The sequence below is a fragment of the Aotus nancymaae genome, unplaced genomic scaffold (genome assembly GCF_030222135.1).
Source record: "Aotus nancymaae isolate 86718 unplaced genomic scaffold, 86718_ANA_hifiasm-v0.15.2.pri h1tg000014l, whole genome shotgun sequence".
Taxonomy (NCBI): domain Eukaryota; kingdom Metazoa; phylum Chordata; class Mammalia; order Primates; family Aotidae; genus Aotus; species Aotus nancymaae.
Genome location: NW_026988425.1, coordinates 106,364,219 through 106,385,692, shown reverse-complemented (window position 1 = coordinate 106,385,692; position 21,474 = coordinate 106,364,219). Strand labels below are relative to the sequence as shown.

General features: G+C 41.1%; 1 long non-coding RNA gene across 1 annotated transcript in view; it reads right to left on the bottom strand.

Moving 5' to 3' along the window:
* The window catches only part of LOC105729386 (uncharacterized), a 306,201-nt gene extending 285,705 nt beyond the window's left edge, over positions 1–20,496 (bottom strand). Inside the window, exons 1-2 of the long non-coding RNA XR_001110236.1 lie at positions 20,263–20,496; positions 9,453–9,559 (exon numbers count right to left, since the gene is read on the bottom strand). This is a non-coding gene — a long non-coding RNA (uncharacterized LOC105729386). The remainder of the gene's footprint in view (positions 1–9,452; positions 9,560–20,262) is intronic.
* Between the last annotated feature and the right edge of the window lie 978 nt (positions 20,497–21,474).

The following is a 21,474-nucleotide window of genomic DNA, read 5'->3' as shown; positions in this document are numbered from 1 at the left end:
TCATGGGACCTTGGGCCAGTGATAAGCTTTTTATGTAAGGATCGAAATACCTGGTGTCTAAGGACCCTCCAGATCTCTAATCACATCTATTCTCTTTTTGTTATTATTCCTCTTTCCACTCACTCCACACACATCTCTCTCATTCTATCCTAATTATGGTATAGCAGAGATCCCAACATGAGTTGGATTACACATCACAGTGTGGGGATCTCTAGTAGATACCAGGAAGGCTGTCATCTCCAGTGCCAGCAGCAGCAGACCTGCCCCTTTGGGCATCAACTACCAAAGATACCATTAGCAGAGGAACCCTGAACCAAAGAGGAGGAGTGTAGGTGAGGAGTGAAGGCCAAGAGGATTACACCTCAGAGAGCATCCACAATATCCACTTGGGACTCCTAGAACTATTGAGGAAGAATTAAGGAAGAGTGGAATTCCTGCACAGCAGTACCAGGGCTTATGAGTTATTGCTGCTTCACAAACTATTAGTATTGCTGCATAACAAACTATTCTACATCTAGTAAATACACACTTAAAACAACTATTTCGCTCACAATTTAGCCTAGGTACAACTAGGTGTTTCTTTGCTGGTCTTACAAGGGCTCAATCACACAACTGTGATGAGCTAAGTGGCTATGCTTCTGGCTGGCTGTCAGGTGGGCCAGGTATTCTTTCGTCATCCAATAGGCTGGTCCAGACTTCTTCACATAGAAGGAGTAGCATGGGTCTGCAGAGTAGCAAAAGACAAGTCCCAATGCGCAAGCACTTTTCAAGACTCTGTTTGAGACATATCTGCTAATGTCCCCTTAGCTAAAAAGCAAGTCACCTGGCCAAACCAGTTCAAGGAATAAGGACATGGGCTCTACCTCATGATAACAGGATCTATGATGGCCCATTGTGAGCATATGAATGGAAGGGTGAGAAGGATTTGCAGCCAACTTTACAATCTACCATATACAGAAATACATATTTGTGCTTGCCAATATGACATTTTTATTTCCAGTTTCAACTGCCAAGTAAATAAGGTGAATTTAGTCCTGAACTTTACACAGCAGCATATTTTACAGTAAAATTTCAATGAAAAATGAAATTTATGAGTCTTCAGATCAAAGAGAAATTGGAAATTTTTAAGCAAATTATCAGCCTCATTTAATGCTTAGAATTCCTTCCAAAGTTATACATAGAAATGCTAATTTAGGGAATTCCAGAGATGATCAGCTTCTGCATCTTTTCTAAAACCCAATCTTCTGTGCTGTTCCTCCTGCCTTCAGCCAAGTCACTCAGTGACACCTTAAAGAAATTCATGTGTAATCACAGCCAGCTAAAATGTTTATATCTCTGAAATGTATACCATTTCTTCCAGTCTCCAGTCTGTTTGGCAATTAAACTGAGATTTATACCAGATTCATTCACCAATCATTCATGTAACATATATTTCTTACAAATTAACTGGCTCCTGGGCATAGTGCTAAGGAGTATGGATATTACAGGGACAGGAAGGAAGAAGGGAAGGAGGGAATGAACCTACCTTCTTGTATCTGGTGGCTCAGCAGGATGTATACCTATACCTTTTAAAGAAATGCAGTTCCAGAACTTCAATTCACTTTCAAAACTAAAGTAAGTTTTGCACTTTTAAACAACTTCCCTTGGACCACTTTTAATTTTCACCGAGCCTGACTCCTCTGAAGAAGGTTTAAAAGTGACTGACTTTTTTCTTTCTATTATTAAATTGTCATCAAGTTATTTTTAATTCTGAAGGTGTCTTAAGCTCTTTCTAAAGATATTAATCTCTCTGGGCAGTTGGAAAAAATTCTAAGTCAATTTCCTCTTACCCAAAACCAGCCTTTCACTTAGAGAACACTTCAAAGGAAGCTTGCTCCACCACACAGGGTTGGAGCAGAGTGGACACAGGTCAGTCTCATTGCCCTAGTGCTTTTCTTCAAAAATCCACAAAATCTAGTCCTCAACAAACCTGAAATGAGCAAGATCCACTATTGGCACTGATTAATCTGTTCTTTCAAGCATTCTTCTTGGTGTTTTCCTCTACTTTAACTGCATAAGTGAGGAGGATTTTGTTTTTGTTTAGTAACAACTCATGGTATTTGTCTCCTTGTGGAAGAATTCATTTTAACAGGCTATGTTGAAGATCTTCCCTCTTTCCCTCTGGCATGCATGCATACACACACACACACACACACACACACACACACACCCCTCAGTCTTTAAAATTCGATGGTGACGGATAATGAGAGATACTTTGATAGAGCATACCTACTCTCAAGATAGATCCCATCAACAAAGATGCCCAGAGCAAGATAATTTTACCTAGTCTGAATAATCAATTTAAAATGCCTTTCTTAGATCCTCATAGGAAACAAAAATTGTGTTTTCATAATGAGAAGAGAGAATAAAACCAGGGCAGTAAGTCAACATGCCAGGAAAATTTCTAAAATTTTTAGATATTAGGGTTGCCCCATCTTGAGAAACTTGAAGGGAAAAACAGTACCTAGCATCCAGACATATTAAATGAAACCCCATGTCACTGTGTACAAAAATGAGGGAACCATATTTTGTCTATTTTTATAGTTTGTTAAATCAAGTTTTAAATGTAGTTTATTTTCCATTGCTTGAAGTAGATACTCAACATTGTTCTCTTCTATCTTGAAATCACTTTATTTATATGTAGCATTCAATTTACTTCATAATTATGGAACATCTGCTGTGGATCAGGCACTGTATCAGGCAATGGGAACACAACAATGAACTGAGCTTAGGATCAGCTCTCAAAGGTCTCAAGGACAAATGTAAGTTGTGAATGGTCTTGAATGTGATGTTCAGCTGACACGTGTATTTATTTTCTAGAGAAGAGACTGTGGGGATGAAGAGAGGAGGGGGTAAGCATAGGCAGAAACCTTAGAGTTGGGCATCACTCAGGCCTGAAGGACTGTAAATGATATGGCTCTTTTGAATTCACACTGAACCAGGTTCTAAAAAAGATTATTACAACAATAAGCTATAATAGCAAAAATACGAACAAGGAGCCATCAATAAAGTCTATGCTAATTGAACATCAGGATAGTGTCTAGAATACAGATTTAAAGAAAAAGAGTGAATACCTCAATAGGACAGCCATGTAAGAAGTTACTCAAAGGTAAAGAAATTTTAAAAACGAATGATGGACAATGCAATCAAGCTACTTAAAGACATCCCACAGGCTTATCTGTGGGTCTGTATCAGACGAAATTTATAGGCTCCTCAGTCTAAATCTCTAGAACACAACTGTTGGGAATATTCCAGTGAGAACATTGTCACCCAGGACACAAAATAGAAGAACACGAAGATGATAACACCAAATAAGGGAGAAGAGAAGTTATTACAACAGTCTTTGAATTCACACAATATGACATATCAGAGCCAATCCACATAAACTACAACAAAAGTTTTCTCCTGTTCAGGAGTGACTGGAGAAAAATCACTGAGAGTAATTAATCCATAGTCACTATACATTATCTACGCATAAAATGGTGAGGAGATAAAAAATAGATGTTATAAGCATATAATGAACTTAACATGTTTATAGTACTTACTTTTAAGCAAAGTAAAAGTATTACTTTTGAAAACTTTAAAATATTCACTTGTTAATATTCATAGCTACCTTACAAAGTAGATACTATTACCTCAATGTTACAAATGAATAAACTGAGGCACAGAGAAATGCATAGAAATTTCCAAATCCAAAAGGCCAGTTCGTTGTAGATCCAGGATTGGAACCCAGGCGGTTTAGTTCCAAAGTCCATGTGCTTCATCACTATGCCAGTCTACCTCATGTGGTGTCTTAGTCTGTTTGGTGTTGCTATAACAGAATACTACAGACTAGGTAATTTATAATGGACAGAAATTTACTTGGACAGAAATTTATTTATAACTTCCAGATCATAGTTCTGGAAGTTAGGAAGTCCAGGAGCATTAAAAGCAATACTTTTACTTTGCTTAAAAGCACTATAAACATGTTAAATTTATTATATGCTAATAACATCTATTTTTATCTCCTGCCTGCCATTTTATGCATAGATAATGTATAGTGACTGTGGATTACTATGCTCTTGAACTTCCCAGGCTCTGGCAAGGGCCTTTGCACTGCAAGGTGGAAGGGCAAAAGAGGGTCAAGGTGAACAAGCACGAAGGGACTGAGCTCACCTTTTTTTTTTTTTTTTCTGAGACAGAGTTTTGCTCTGGTTGCCCAGGCTGGAGTGCAATGACGCAATCTTGGCTCACTGCAACCTCTGTCTCCTTGGTTCAAGCAATTCTGCCTCAGCCTCCCGAGTAGCTGGGATTACAGGCATGTGCCACCATGCCCAGCTAATTTTGTATTTTTAGTAGAGACAGGGTTTTTGCATGTTGGTCAGGCTGGTGTCAAACTCCTGACCTCAGGCGATTTGCCTGCCTTGGCCTTCAAAAGTGCTGAGATTACAGGTGTGAGACACTGTGCATGGCCTTGAGCTCACTGTCATAACCAACCCATGCTCACAATAACTAACCCACTCCCACAATAATAACATTAGTCCAAGCATTAAGGCAGCACCCGCATGACCTAATTATCTCTTATGAGGCCCCACCTCCCAACACTGTCATATCGCCAATTAAGTTTCCAATACATGAATTGGGGGGCACATTCAAACCATAGCACATGGTCCCTTATGAGTGTGAATACAGGAAGAACAACTCAGTGGTATCCTTCATGTACTGCTTATAAAAGATACTCTAATGAAAAAAGAGAATTGCAATAATGTAAATATCACCTACTATTGAGAGAGCTTTCTATATCCAGTAGCACGCATACATTCATTCATGTTTTTCCTACAATGTGATACATCTATTCTGTACATATGAAGATTTTAGGTGAGGTACCAATAAACTTTTGATTATAATGTATGTGGCAGATGATATTGTATATCGACTCAACTGCTATTTCAGTCCCCTTGTAGTTGCCCTCCTTTACTATAGAGGTTGGAAATGCAAATAAGACTCCCTGGAGTCTCCTGCATCTATGGTACAAGCATGTGACCTAAGTTTTTACAAGCAGACATGTCTTCACAAAATTTCAAAGTGCAAATGAACAATATAATCTGACAGCCAAGAGTGGGAGTTCAGATTTTCTCACAGAGGTGGGGAGGGAAGGCCCTTCTGAGGCAGCTGTGGTGGGGCACCATGGTGCTGCTACTTAAGCTCTGTGGTTTTGGGTATTTTCCTGGCTGTGTGCTTCTGAGCTGCCACAGATCCTGCATTAATGCACCCAAGCCTGATTCTCTGGACCTTTCAGAAATTACAGCCATTATGCAACATCCTTTAATAAAAATTCTTCCTTCTTGAATTAGCTAGTATAGATTCTACTGTTAGCAACTAATTATCTTTATTTAGATAATATATATTTCACATGCATACCTATGTATATGGCTAGCAAATCAAACCCTATGATTTCACAAAAATCATTACTTTGCATGAAGTTAATATTAAAAAGTAGTCAATTTAAAAAATCCTATTCAGGTAATATATGAACATGTTGAAAATTATGAAGAAGTACGTGAATGACTGGAATCTTAAAAATGGCATTAATTCCCCAAACTCCTCAGTAAGAAAAAGTATAATTTCCATAATTCTACATATAAATATACTGAAGTTTAGAGAGTTCTGTTAACCTGCCCACCTTCACATGCTAGTAAGCATGAACCCAGACCTGCCTCAATCAGTGTCACATATGTGTAGTACTACACTCCCTTGCAGTTATAATTCACAAACAAAATTGATAAAATATTAGGGCTTAAACCTTTGTCTCCATGTGTTTGATTAGTTCATGTTAGTCCTGAGAATACTGATAATCGCCAAGGGCCCTGGCAAGATACACAGTCTGGACCTGCAAAACAAGAACCAGCCCCTGCTCTGCGAGAGGTTCACCAAGTTAACTGGTGGGGGCATTGCCTGACAGCTAACTGGCCTCTGAAAGAGGCAGCCTGGGAAGCTTTCTCAGAGGTGTGTGGACTAGCTCTAGAAAGAATAATGGGCATTAATGGAACAGAGGAAAACAAAGATAAAGAATAGCACAGGTAAAGGCATGGCTCATTGGAAAAATATCAAGTAATGAAGTGTAGGTAAAACATCAAAAACATGCTAGTTGAGCAGTGACAGAATGCTGGGGAGCAGTAGGGCTCTTTCCCCATCCTGGGGAGTTAGGACTAAAGCCAGGGACATATGTCCCATAGAGGAGGAACTGGCAAGACTGGCAGAGAAACCAGTTAAGAGACAATTACTTTAGTCCAGGGGTGAGACAGTTGCTCTCAACTATCAGAGCAAGACAAGGATAGGAAAAGAGGAATGGTCATACACTTGTTAAGGTAAAAGAGCCCACTTGGATTGCTTCTCCACACATTTCGGCAGTAACATAGTGAAAACAAAGGGTATCTGAGTGCAACATAAGATGTTTGAGCTGTCTTCCCAGAATTTGCCCAGAAATGAATGCACACAAGAAAAGTGAGACACATTCATATGTTACACCTTCAATAATTCTACAGCTAGTCAGTGCCGTTGTAATAAAATGTCCTCTTACCTGTATCCCTGCATGCCCACAAACAGCTGAGACATGCATTATCACTGCACTCCCTTTGCTCCATCTCTAACCTTTAACAGAGATAAACTAATAAGGAGATGACAATTGTGTTGGAATTGGAATCACTGTGGTGGGTAGAGGAGAATTAGATGGCAATGGCAATGCTTGATGCTGAGAGTAGTCCACAGCCAAAAGGCATTTTAAGACCTCTAGATGCAGGACTGGAAAATCAAAGGCAATCAACTGGCCTTTCAGAACAAGCTTCACTAACTTTGAGATTTTCATCCTATACATGAAAAAAGATATTGCTGGTGATAGATGTGGCCAGTGGAAGACCACAAGAATTTAGAGAAAAGGAAAATAAGGCTACCTTATAATCTTATTAGCAAGAAAAAAAATGCTGAGCCCCAAATGACTTAAAAGGCTTAGAAATATATAGTTGGAGGCTTAAAGGATTCAACAGTATTTAACTAAAAAAACTAGAGATATGCTGGCACAAGTGCCACTGAGAGGAAAAAATCATTAGTTCTCTACTACCATAAAAAGATGAGAGGCAAAAGGATGCATGCTATTTTTTTTTTCTGATGGAGGGTGGAGTAAACATAATCCCAGGAAAGAAAGACTGAGTCAGGCAGGGGAAGAGAGCAAACATAAGGAGTAGCTAACTGAGCCAGCAAATTGCTTCCCCAAAGCCAGGGCTGGCTGCTCAGTCTTCTTAGGCTATCTCCAGCTAGGCTGTACAAACTCCTACATCTTGGCATCATCTATAATTGGGAGAAGAAAAGCAAGCAATTGGCCGGGCATGGTGGCTCACGCCTGTAATCCCAACACTTTGGGAGGCAGCCGAGGCAGGCAGATCACTTGAGGTCAGGATTTTGAGATCAGCCTGGCCAACATGGTGAAACCCTGTCTCTACTAAAAATACAAAAAATTAGCTGGGCATGTTGGTGGGTGCCTGTAATCCCAGCTACTTGGGAGGCTGAGGCAGGAGAATCACTTGAACACAGGAGGCAGAGGCTGCACTGAGCTGAGATTGCACTCCAGCCTGCGGAACAAGAACAGGTCTCGGACAAAAAAAAAAAAAAAAAAAAAAATTAGCCAGGCATGGTGGTGGGCGCTTATAATCCCAGCTTCTGAGGAGGCTAAGGCAGGAGAATTGCTTGAACCTGGATAGCGGAGGTTGCAGTGAGCTGAAATTGCACCACTGCACTCCAGCCTGGGCAACAGAGCAAAATTCCATCTCAAAAAAAAAAAAAAAAGAAAGCAAAGCAAACAATTTAGCCACTGTCTCTTCCTCTCCTATCTTTCATGGGTTAGTCTCCGCTCCATGATGCATTATGTTCCCTATATTGTAAATTATATGCCCTGGACCCTCTGGGCAGCATTGGGAGAGGGAGAGCCTCTGCAGCAGAGGTGGGTGCAGGTGCATAATTCTCCTTATCAGTGGGTGCTATGTGTGAGGACCCTGAAATGTATGCCCTAGAACATGACAGCAGCCTAAGCTTTTCACCCATGGAAACAGTATAAACTGTCACTTGGGCAGCTCTGGCTGTAAATGTGAGACCTGTGGTGTAGACAGGGCTATGCTGATCTGAATAGTGAATAAATAGGGGCTGGTACACCTGCAGACCATGTGTGGCCATAAAATTTTTATGTGGCCATAAATTTTCAATTAACTCCAAATTTCTTCTATACCATAGAAGCTCAAAGTTGAATTTCTGCCCAAGTCTGTTTTCTAAAAAGGGCAAATGATTCTATGTAATATTCAGAAATGTATTTAATAATTGTCTTCCAAGGACTACTGACCTCTAAACTTGAGGCTAAGTACATCTGTTATAGAAAAGTATTTGTTAGAATATTTGGTGTAGAAATTAATTTTTTCACTTAAGCTTGTAAACGACTCCAATAACAGGAGGTTAAATGCACTTAACAGTCTTGTGGTAATTAACCATCAACCATAACTTCTGTAACTTTGTTATAATATTCCCTTATTGGGATCATATCTAAAAGCCTCCCTCCTAGAAAAATTAGGTTTTGTTAGTCAAATAAATATGTGATTCCTTCCATTTTATTTTAAAGTAAATATCTCATTCTTCCACAACCTCTCATTCTTCCATACATGTAAAAAAATTCATGTAATATGTCTGATTAATGATCTGAGGGGGTAAAATTCTATACATGTATGAATGGGAAATTTTAGAATAGTCATTAATATTATGCAAATGAAGAGTAACAATATAGAGAGTCGCTGTGAAATTAAATTGGAGCAAAGAAAACAGAAATCAAATTCTATTTACAGTATACATAGAACCCTGTGGGAGGAGTGAGGTATGAACACACACACAAAAAGAAATATTTTAAAAACATCACAAATTTATAGACACTTTTGCCTAATCCCTCGCATATTTCCATTTTTTCCAAATTTTCTATATTTATATTCATTTCTAATCAGAAATTTATAATTTTATAATTCTGATTAGAATCTTAAAACAAATCAAAATACCCAATTTAGGTATGGCATGTATTTATAGACAAAATATTTCTTATATCCTATTAGAATAAAGATGCATGGACAAAGGGATTTGATTCACTTAGAGGAATAATCTCATACTACAGAGACAAAACCAGGAGAGCTTGTTGAAAATGTAGCTTCATTTCATCAATTTCAATTTAGCAAGTCTGGGGTGAGACTAGAAATCATTTTATCAGGTTGCCAGGTGATTTCAATGCAGCTGGTTGGAGCCACACTTTGATAAATTCCGGCGGAAAGGGAAGCCCAAGGCATTAAAATTTCAGAGATTCTCCACAGGCCATCTAGGAACAATATTGCTCTGGCCCCAAAAATCCCAATTACCTGGTCCCTGTGGCAGACCTTACTGTGGACCATGATACTGTGTACTCTGTTTTCTGATCCATCTTCATTTAACACATTTCTTATGACTGGCTTCCCTTGTGGTTTACCTAAGTGGGGAAAATGAATTGTTCTGTCAACATTGGCAGCTGAGGTTGTTCGAACATTCTTACTGTAAAATAATAAATGGATACTCAGTTTATATATCAGTCTACCCGAGCTTCAGTTATGTAAGTCTATTCCCTGAAACTTGGGTCCACTTACAGATAGTCATGTGAGTTCTCAAAACTTGAAACATTCAGCTGGAAACTGGTGAGCACCTTTCCCACAGTAGTGTGTATCTGTTGTTACTGCCATCCTGGTATTCATTCACATTTTTCTGATACAGCATTTTTAATTTCCCCTGGGGAACTGCTCTCAGATTCCTCCCAAATCTGAAAATGGCCACTTACTCTAGGCCTGTCCATTTAAACTCAATCCTATGGTTTTGCCTAAAGTAAAACTATGCCAAGAGGTAAAGCTTAGATCTGTTGGTGTATCATGGAGCCACAAGAGAAAAACGTGCCTAAGAACAAAGCCATCATAAGCAAAAGAAGGACCAAGAGATGGGGATAAAATTAGAGACAGAAAAAGAGAGAAAGTTCTTTATGACATCATTGCTTGAATCCTGAATACAGCTGGCCCTACCTCATGGCCTTTGTGCTACATGAGCTAACCCAAGTTGATTGCTGAGAAACCAATCCAAACAACTGTTTTTCCAGAAAGCTCTGAACAACGAACCTTCCAATATGTTAAATAGATTTTTGCTTCTCTTATGACTCCTACAGTAAGGTTCAGACTAGATCGCAAAATGTAATGATAGTCATATAAAGCCACTGACATTTAGGAACTACCCAACCTCATGAAATAACTAAACATAGCATAATGTTTATATACCCAAAATTGTTTTCCCCATTGCAAAAAAAAAACAGACCTGCCTAGGAGAGACATGACTCTGCAAAACAGTAAAATAAAAACCAAATCCTTGGAGCTGCAGATGAAAGCAGAGCTACTACTTACCACTTTTGCAAATGTCCAGTGTTTAGTTTGGTATGATTATTAGAAGGGAAAAGACCAGTCAAGACTAATATTCCATTTATGTTGCTACTAAACATATGGCTAAGAGATTCTCTCAGCCTTAGAATGTAGTCTACAAAAGCAGTATCAAAGTAAGACACACCTGTGGTGTTTCAGCAAAAACCAATAAATAAATTTAAAGCACACAAAAAATCATTCACCTCAGATTTCCTCAACTTCTTCCTTTCTATGTCTCTTGGTAAGCATCTCATGTACACATAGGTGCCCTTCCACTTTTGGATTTGGGCAAAACATCATATTGTGTGGCATGGTGCCTGGGTTTCCAAGTAGCCACTGAGAAGCCAGATGTGGAGTTAGCTTCCCATGGGGTAAAACTTCATCTATAGAAAATGAAATAGGACGGATCTAGAAAGCTAGGTTCCTCTTCTGTTTTCTCTCCCATGAACTACTCCAAGGGATAGTTCCTCTTTGCAATCCTTCTGGAAAAGTCCCAAACATCAAGTGCATACACTATGTCGCTCTACAAGTGTGACACAGAGGTGACACAAGTGACACCACTCACATGTGCATCCATCCCAGCTTGTTGTTTAACACTACCTAGCGTGGGAATACATGGTATCACATCACATTTTCTCTTGTCTTGTTCATCCTGATGCTCTGGGGTTGAACAGCTCCCCGAAAACTGATAGCACCCTAAGCCTTGTACCTTGGGCTCTGATCTCTGGACGATACAAGGGAAAACACTGTTGAAGCTACTATATCGTTGCTCACTATCACTAATAATTTTGTTAATGAAATAATGTTTCCCTTCTAATATACAGCAACATAGGGTTAATTTTGCTTTCCACTTTGAGCTGAAGATTACAAAACATTCCTTGTTTTTACAGGACCTTTCAAAATGCCCCCTTTATGTTACTATCAAGACGTGCAGGGAATCCACTTGTGCTTCAGTGATATATTGTTCTATAACACGCCACCCAAAGCTAAATGACCTAAGACAATAATGGAGAAAGGAGACCTAGTCTGCACAGTTCAGCTCTTGATGGCACTAGCTGGGGTTACTGACTTGGTCAAAGTTAGCTATTGACTGGACTGGGAAAGAAGGTCTAACAGAGCTTCCCTCACATATCTGATGTCTCAATGCTCTTTCACATGGTGGCTCTCTCCACCATGCTAGCTGGAGCATCCTCACAACAATGTAGACTTACAATGGTTTGTCCTCTAGCATGGAGACTAGCTTCCCAGGAGGGTGCATAAACCACCAGTCTTCTTAAGGCCTCAGCTCAGAAGCCCCAGAATGTCACTTTCACTGAGGTTTATTGTTCAAAGCAAGTCACAAAGGCAGCAGGAACCAAAGGGATGGGAAATAAACCCTATCCCTTGATGAGATGAATGGTGTGTCTGTACAAAGTGGGAAGCATCAGGAGCCACCATCTTTGAAGACTATGTACCATGAATGTTCCTAAATGTGTCTACAAGTTTAGAATCATCTGTGGATCTTTTAAAACTACAAGAACCCAGGCCACTCCCCAAACCAATTAATTTACAATCTTTAGGAATAGAACACATCAGTTTGTTAAGCTCTCCAGGTGATTCCAATCTGCAGCGAAGTCTGGAAACTCCTAATCTACCACAACTTATGAGAAAAGACATTTAGAAAAGCCGAAGGCTCTAGCTGGCAGTGTCTCAGTTACATGTGGTTACCTGTCATTTCACAGTGTGCTCAGTGGCTTGTCTTAAAACACACCAGGAATTTAAAAGTTAGGCCATACAACAATCACTTTTAAATCACTTTAAAGCACATTAAAGCTACCATTATAAACTAGCTTAGTATTCCTTGTAGGGTGACCAACTTTCCAGGTTGTCTGGGACTGAGTGGTTTCCTAGGACACAGGACTCTCAGTGCTAAAATTAGGATGGTCTGGGTCAAATGCTGCAGCTTTTCAGTCTAGCATTGCCTTATCTCCCTCTGTTGGACTATCATGTTCTGATGAATTTTGTTCCTGAAATGCAGTTCCATTATCATCACCTGAGTTTTCTCAGAATTAGCTATCTGGCCTGCTTGAAGTATATTCCACAGACTTGCAGCATCAGCAACACCTGAGAGCTTTTGTTAGAAATGGAAATTTAGAGGGGGTGCAATTCTCTAGACACTGAGTCAGAATCTCTGAGAGTGGGACCCAGAAATCTGTGTTTTGAAAACCATGAATATAAGAAGCACTGGTCTGGGCTGCCATGCTTTCATCTTCCTCTGTCTCTACTATCCCACATATGGCAAAATCATATTTCTGTTTTGCAACAGGAGTATAAAAAGCATAGCAGAATGAGTCAATGAATGCTGACTGGCCAGAGATGCCCTAACAAAGAGCAGGCTCAGATACGGACACATACATGATAAACATCATCTGGGCCTTGGTTTTTCTCAGTCAGTTGTCTGAGGGGCTGCATGAAACTTTTTTACATCCACAGTAGGGGCTAGAGTGTGAAATGAGGGCGGAGCTGAGCACAGCTGTCTGCAGTTGCTAAGGCCTGTCTCTTTCAGGACACACTGAAACTGTCAGTACAAGTCAGCAAATTTTTCTTTAACCTAGAAAGAAAAAACTCTTCCTTCAAGTTAACCAGATAATCAAGTTTTATCTTTGACTGGATGCTTGAAATTTTTAATGGGAATTTATAGTAAAAATTATTCAGGTTTCGGCCATTTGGAAATCAGGCTCTTTTGAATTAGCTTGGAATGAAGTTTACCTAAGTGCAATGAAGAGTTCTGCCAAGCAAATTAGTAACCTAAAATTTTAACCGCCTTAAAAGAAAAAGAGGGTCTTTTAAAGGACTTACCTGTTTATGTTCAATGGATGTTAATAACTACATGTGAGGTCTAATTCATACATGAAAGAAGAGACTAATGCAAAATATTTTTGGTATAATAACACATGAATTGGAAATAAAACAAAGGTATTTCTTAAAACACAAACACACACCGTAATGGAGACTTTTTGCTAATTCCGACTGTTCTCGCTGCATATAGGACAAATTTCTTACTAGGATTTCTTCACTCAATTAACTTGTAACTTGATCCCTAGTACACTGAAGCAAATGAAAATTAAAAGGCCCTTTTCAAAAGTCACTTTTGATAAATTATGGCTCTTATTTCTCATGTGTTTCACAAATCTCATATTTAAAATCAAAGTAAATGATCAGTTAACTTATTTTTCCCCTACATAAGATAATGTAATCAAAGTTATTGTGGTAACAGATCTGTGGAGGGAGGGTGCTTTCCATACTTCTGAACTGCCATAGCCAAAATCATCCTCTTGCTGCACTGCAGGTCTGGCAGGAGGTCTTTGAGTTGCCCTGCCCAGATATTCTGTGGGCAGCAGAAATACTATAATAATATCTTACACAAAGATAAAACACATAAGTAGATTAGAAAAACACACGTTGTTCTGGGCAACAAACTCATTTTCCCACATTACAATTACATAACAAGTCTGTGAAGTTTACTTTCCTTGACTACATTTTACAAAAGAAAAGAACCCATATTTCTTGCTTAAATAACCATAAGCAAATTTTAAGCCGATGTATTCTGTATCAGAAGATGTCTAAATATTTCATAAATGACTACAGTTGGTCATCTTTGGGGAAATATAAATAAGTCATTCAATTTTTAAGGAGGATAAAGTGATTCCTCTATTTTTACTCGAGTCAAGAAAAACATCCAGTTGATTGGATAAGCTTCGTAAAACTGCTATCTGAAGGTTCTTCTACCAGATCCTCCACTTTCCAGTTGCACAAGCATAGACAATGAACCTAATGTCTATCACCAATCTCTCTTCCTGGGGAAAACCATCATGATCCTCACCTGGGCTTTGCCTAACGGCCAATGCTAACACTGAGTCCCAGCGATCAGAATGGTTGCACAAATCCACTTGAATAAGATGAGTTGTCCGTGTAAGTCTACAGAGAACAAAGGTCTCAACAGGAAAGCTAAACTTGGCCATCAAACCCAAGCAGTGAACTCACAATCAGAATCAAACCCCATGACCACAAGAGTGGCAAACTAGACAGACCCCTGAGTGGAAACAGTGTACAAAGGGGCTGGAAGGACAGATCATGGTAGTGTCCTGCATGGGACACTTTTGCCTTAAAGGCATCTGCTCAGTGGAGTCTTAGATTTCATTTATAAAATGGAAGTAGAATCTCTACCTATCTCATAAAGTTGTGAAAATAAAATGAAATAATTCAAAGTAAACATTATTTGCAAACTGTAAATATATGTGCAAATACAAGGGACCATCACCATTATTATGTTCACACCATTCTTCTCAGCTGTAGTGGGAGTGGAGGGGTAGTGTCTTGGAGTTGAGGTACCGGGAGTGATTCCATGAATATGTATATTGCAATTGTCTGTTCATTTGTCTATCCCTCTGGCCAATAACTAGACTGTGATTTCCTTGAAAGCAGGGACTGTCTTAGTCATCATTGCATCTCCATTTGCATAGTAAGACATTCAATCACTGTTTATGGAATGCTGAATGAATAAATTCTGAATCCTCACTATTATTCAGACTCTCAGCTGCCCGTGAATTATGTGCAGTGGAATACTATGAAGCAGAATGTGAGAAATGGAACAGCAAATGCCCATGTGCCCAGGAATAGATCCCCATCTGCCCAAAATGGCTACTACTCCATTGCCAGAGCACTGGCCTCACTGGATAAGGAGGCTGAAGTCTAAGAATTAGAAGCATCACTTGAAGTTGGTTAACAAAGAAAGCATTGGCAATTAAATGCCTTGGAAAATAATAGTAGCTGAATTTCCACTGTGCCCTTCTTATACGCCAGGCACACTAGAAACTTCATATCCTTATCTTATTTAAAACTCACAACTACTCTATACAGGAGGTTTTGTTATTATCCACATTTTACAGATAAAGAAATTGAGTCTCTAAGAGATTGTGACCTAACCAAGTCACATATGGTACAGCCAGAATGGAACTGCAGGTCTATTTTATCCCAGAGCCTACACTGTTAAGCAATGCCATACTCAGCTGCAGAAAGGGAGGTCCTTGTGACTTTATCATTAGTGTGAAGGTAGAATAGGATGGTCTCATGTTGATCACCTCAAAGCCAAGCAAAGAGAAGCTTGATTTTCCCTCACTCCCTTCCTTCCTTCCACCCTTTCACAATTGCTACTCACACACTGTATGTCAGGAACTGTGCCGGGCAATAAGGTACACAACTAAGTAAGGGACAAAAGGTATCCATCTGAGGAAAGAACACAGAGAAGTAAAGATGTGAACTGCAATGAGAGGGTGGCGGCTGACAAAATAAATGTCCCCAAGGGAATGGGATGTGGTGGCATGGGAGAACCATGCCAAGCCCAAATGTAGCAGGACAGGGCCAGCTGCCCAATCCCAGTACCAAGAGGTCATTGCGGAGGTATTGGAAACCCACACGCAGGCTAAGTGCTGCATATTCATAGCAGGGTGATGGGATGTGATATCTGGTATGGGAATGCCTTAGCAACAATTTCCTAAGAGATTTCACAAGGGACAACACAAAGCCTGATGTTCTGTGGGGCTAGGGTTGGTAGGGAGTGTTTTGGCTGGTGCCGAGCTAGTTATCTGGTGACTGTCAAAAATGTCTATAATACACTGGTCTTTAAACTGAACCTCATGGCTCCAGTTGTATCAACTGCCTTGATCCTGTCATTCACCCACTTCAGTCCTATCTTCTCTTGCTGATTTCACTGTCTCCCATCACCCATGAGATCCGCCATTCTTAGTTGTGACCCTGTTTCTGGCTCAACACTCTTTCCTCTTCCTTGACTTTCAGGGGCTCTCCAGGCCATCCTGTGTCTTCACTCTATAGTCCCTGCCATTTCTGGCTGCTCGGAATAGCTCTGGGGTCTCCTAAAGGGCTGGCACTACCATTAGACTTGCTTCAGCCCAAAGAGGAATTGAAAACAACACAGCCTCAGCCTTCAGACACTAGCAGCATCAGAAACCTGGGCTAGTTCCTCCCTTTCCCCTTGTTTATGCATCCTTCTGTCATCTATTCAACAAATATGTACTGAAGACCTATTATTCCTTATACTTTGCTGGGGGGAACAAGACAAATAAAATTTCTCTGCCCCAAAGGAATTCACACTCTGACAATGACAATTAAGTAGAACCTGAACTATACTATCTACATATATGCTTATACTTTCCACATTTAAGACTCTTGCTCTAAAATCTCCCTCAAGCTTCACACTCATGTCTAACTCACTATCTGACATTTGTACTTGGCTGTCTGATAGCATTTTAAAAATAATATGTCCAAAATATGACTTTTTCCTTTGAATGTGAATCTTCGCTGCTCTTTCTCTTCTTTGTACACAGGAAGGATGGAAGATGGAAGGGAGGATGGGGAACTTCAGGTCGCTCTGTGGCATGGCCTCTAGAGCAGAACGCTAAAATGCTGAATATAGCTTAAGGGAGTCCCCCACCCAAAAGAATGTTTCTTTTTAAGGTATGAGTGGGTGCTGGAGAAAAGTAAGCAAGAGGGAGGGGAGGAGTGAAAGCCCAGGCAAACTACTATCTCTGCAGTTAAATCAAAATCCAGGAGTTACTTTTGTTTCCTTTCTTTCCCTTAATAATCCTTATATCTAATCCATCAGCAAGCTTTGTCCATTCTGCCCTCAAATAGGTTCTGAGTCTACCCACTTCTCTTCAAATCTGTTTGTACCACCCAGATCTACCAACAGGCTATTGCTGGCCTACAGAGCTCTCTGCGCAATTCGAAAAATATGCCCTTCCTCCAGGCCTTTGTAGCCTGGCACTAGGACATTTGCTGGCAAGAGGAATATGGGCTGAATTTCAGCGACTTGACCCCCACAAGCTGGTCTCCTGCACAGTAAGTAACCTGCAGAAACACAGTTGCAGTCCTGCCATCAGCTTCTTTCCTATACCACTGCAGGGCCTCCAGAATGCCCCTCCGATTGTCCAGTCTCCACACAGCTCCAAATGCTCTTTTAAAATCTCAAACCCAATAACATCACTTCACTGCTTAAAACTTTTCCACCAAACTTTACCTTGACCTGCAAAGCCCTGCAGAATCTGGTCCCAGTCCACCTCTCTAATCTGCTGACCCACTGTGTCACTCTAGGCTGCTTTTCTCTTCCTTAAAAACATCAAACTTCTCTCTCCAAGTAGAACCCTCTCCCTGACAAAAGTGTCTACCTTCCTTTCTTTCCTGTTTCCACTTAGGACCACAGTACATAGAACTGACTTAATCTTATTACATAGTCCACCATACACTCTCATCATTAGCCCATGCACACCCTGTCATACTTTGTTATTGACTAGTTATTTTTAATAACGTAACAAGCACAACTTGTCCTACCAGCCAAAACTCCATTGCAACTTCCTGAAACACAGTCACTGACTTGCCTCTAACCATATGGTACCCCTGTTTCTCCTCCATTTCAGGTAACCATAATCACAAAATCGCAAATTTCATGTTTATCATTCTCTTGCTTTCCCATTTATATAACGTTATTGCATACACACACACACACACACACACACACACACACACACCCCTCTACCTAGTTGGTTTTTTATTTTAGTAGTTTTTATTATTATGCTATATGTAATATTTTAGACTTAATTTTCACTTAATATTATATTGCTAAAAGCCAATCATATTGTTATGCCATTTTGTTTATTCATCTTTGACTGCTGTATAATATTCTTTTGCACAACAATACTACATTATTCATCACTAGCACAAGGTGCTAGGCCTTGGTTGTCCCTCCAGGCTTTCATTATTGGAAACCAGGCTGTAAAGCATATTCACATGCATGTCTTCCATTGAATATGTAAAAAGTTTCCCACAGGTATACACCTAACAAGCAAGTTGAACTATTCATTCACATATGTTCAAATGTTCAAATTAGGATATAATATCAAACCGGTTTCCAAAGTCTTTGTACCAATTCATACTCCCACCAGCCATGCTTGGACATCCTTTGGACCCACATATTCTTCAACCACTTGATACTGCCAATCTTTTAATTTGGGGCCAACCAAATGCATATAAAATAATATCTCAATGTGGACTTAATGTGCATTTCCATGATTACTAAAGGTAACAGCCATCACTTCATATGTTCATTGGCTATTTGGCTTTCTTCTCAATTCTTCAGGTCACTACCAACCAAGAGAACTTCCCTGTCCACTCACCATGTGAAAACAGCCACTCTAGTACATTACTCTGTTCTCTTTTCTTTCCTTTTTTTTTTTTTTTTTTTTTTTGAGACAGACTCTTGCTCTGTCACCAGGCTGGAGTGTAGTGGCACCATCTCAGCTCACTGCAACCTCTACCTACCGGTTTCAAACAATTCCCCTGCCTCAGCCTCCCAAGTAGCTGGGATTACAGGCGTGCACCGCCACGCCCATCTAACTTTTTGTATTCTAGTAGAGACACGGTTTCACCATGTTGGCCAGGATGGTCTCGATCTCCTGACCTCCTGATCTGTCTGCTTCAGCCTCCCAAAGTGCTGGGATTACAGGCGTGAGCCACGGCGCCTGGCCATATTCTCTTTTCTTTATGGTATCTACCACTGCCTGAAATTATCTAGTTTGTTTATTGATACATAGTCTGTCTCCCTCAACTGAAATACAAGCTCCAAGGATCTTGGTTGCCTTGTCTACTGTTGCATCTCCTAGAACAGCACCTGGCATAGACTGGATGGATGAATATGTGAGTGACAGAGATATGTAAGGTATGAAGAACTCTGTTCTAGATTCAGATGCTGAGCTTCAATCTTGGCTCTCCCACTTACTGTCTGATTATGAATAAATTACTTAATCATCTGTTTCTGAGTTGTCCCATCTGTAAAAAAGACATAATAGTAGTCTTTACTCCGTGGGGTAGTTAGGAGGTTTAAATGAGTTAATACTTGTAAAGTTCTTAGAATACCACAAACACAGCAAGTGCTCGATAAATGTGTTATTATTATTATTAATGCAAGATTTTTGTTATTGCTACTCCATGGCTTGAGGGCATAAAGGCACCAAGCCGCCTGAACATAATGAGCTTCCTTCCCTGCAAGCTCTGGATCCCTTGGTCTTGCAGATGCTTATTCCCACACCCTAGAAAAGGAAGTGGAGAAGAGGTGGGACTAAGTTCTTGGGGCAATTTATTTTCTAGAAAACAGTCTGGTCACCCCCAACCTGAAGAAGTTGAACAGCAGCACAGAGTAGGTGCTCAACAAAACCTAATGAATAAATAACTCATAAACCATCAATCCATATACCCTATAACCTCAGTATTACGTCACATACAAAAATCACAAACCTTCTGCCCTCTCTTTCTTCATTTGGTTCATATTTTCATAGAAAAGAAAGAGAAGTTAGAAAGGGGGATGGGAAAATAAATAAAAGATTGGATAAAGAAAGAGGAGAGCCAAGAAAGAGGACAAGAGGGGAAAGATGGAAGGATGGGGAACTTCAGGTCGCTCTGTGGCATGGCCTCTAGTGCAGAACGCTATAATGCTGAATATAGTCTAAGAGAGTCCCCCACCCAGGAGAATGTTTCTTTTTAAGGTATGAGTGGGTGCTGGAGAAAAGTAAGCAAGAGAGAGGGAAGGAGTCAAAGCCCAGGCAAACTTCACTTCAGCATCTTGCCTGGGGGAGGCTGGTCCCCATTAAATCTGTGGCCCTAGTCAATGTCACCTTAGTCGCGACCTTACCTCGTTCTGCAACCAGGAGTCCCGCTCCATTTGAAGCTCAAATTTGCCTCAAAGCAGTAAATGCGGCCTTGGTTAAATGCGCCAGTGGGCAAAGCCGAAGTGCGAGTCCACTGGGAATTCCGGCAGGTTCACCGGGAGAAACTGTTTCCATCTGAGGAGAATCAGGAGTCCTAAGCAGGACCAGCTGCTTCTCCGGGCGTCAAATTCCGTGCCTGCTTGCGGCCCGGGAGAGCGCCCCCGAATCCCCAGCTCTGGGGCGCAGAGAGTCGGCCGGGGAGCCCCGAGGAGCGGGCGAGTGGGGCCCCCGCTGCCCACTCGCTGCTGATTGGGGTCCACCTTTGGGGCGCCCAGCTCCCACCTGGCTGCCCCTGCTTCGGTACTGACTGTGCTAAACACTGAACCGAGTCCCAGGCGCCCCGCCGAGACTGGGGACTCCTTCCTTCTCGAGTCCTTGGCTGGCAGGAACAAGCCCTGTAGGCGGGAGCCCGAATGCTCAGGGTGTCGCCGACCTTGAGGCTACCGAGGGGTGTGCATGCGCCAAAAATAAACGCGCGCGCGCGCACACACACACACACCGTTTCCTTTTGATACTTCCCTCCCCGAGAAAGTAACAGTCCTTATGCAGCATTGGGGAAGGAATGCCGCTGAAGAGGAAAAGCCAACATGATTCCCAAAACCAAATTTGGGGATGTTTTTAATTTTAGGTTTGGATTTATGCCTCTCGAAGGTTAAAAAAAAAAAAAGATATGGAACAAATTCCATCGTGTGTGTGTGTGTGTGTGTGTGCGCGCGCGCGCGCGTGTGCGTGTGCGTGTTTTCTAAGGCCGAATTTCAGGTGTTAACCGGAGGGAGGTGCAGAGGGAAGAGGAAGAAAGAGAATCGCAGACGATGTATTGTTCCAGTACAAGGTTAGAAACGTGCCTTGATTCCCATTTCCAGCGTGGTCTCCATCCCGCCCTCCCCGGCTGCCGCAGGAGCTGCCCGGCGTCTCACGGGTTAAGGCCGCGCGCCCGCCAGCCGGCTTCCCCCGGCCCAGAACGCGCTGCGGCGGCGGAGGGGAGAGCCGGGAATCTCCCGCCCGCTCCCCCTCCGGAGGGCGCTTCCCTCCCCGCTCTATTTATAGCTCCACTTCCAGCTGCTGCAGGGAACTCACCAGCCGCGCCGAGCATTTTGAGCTCTCCAAGAGCCTTCCAGACGGGATTTTCATAAATT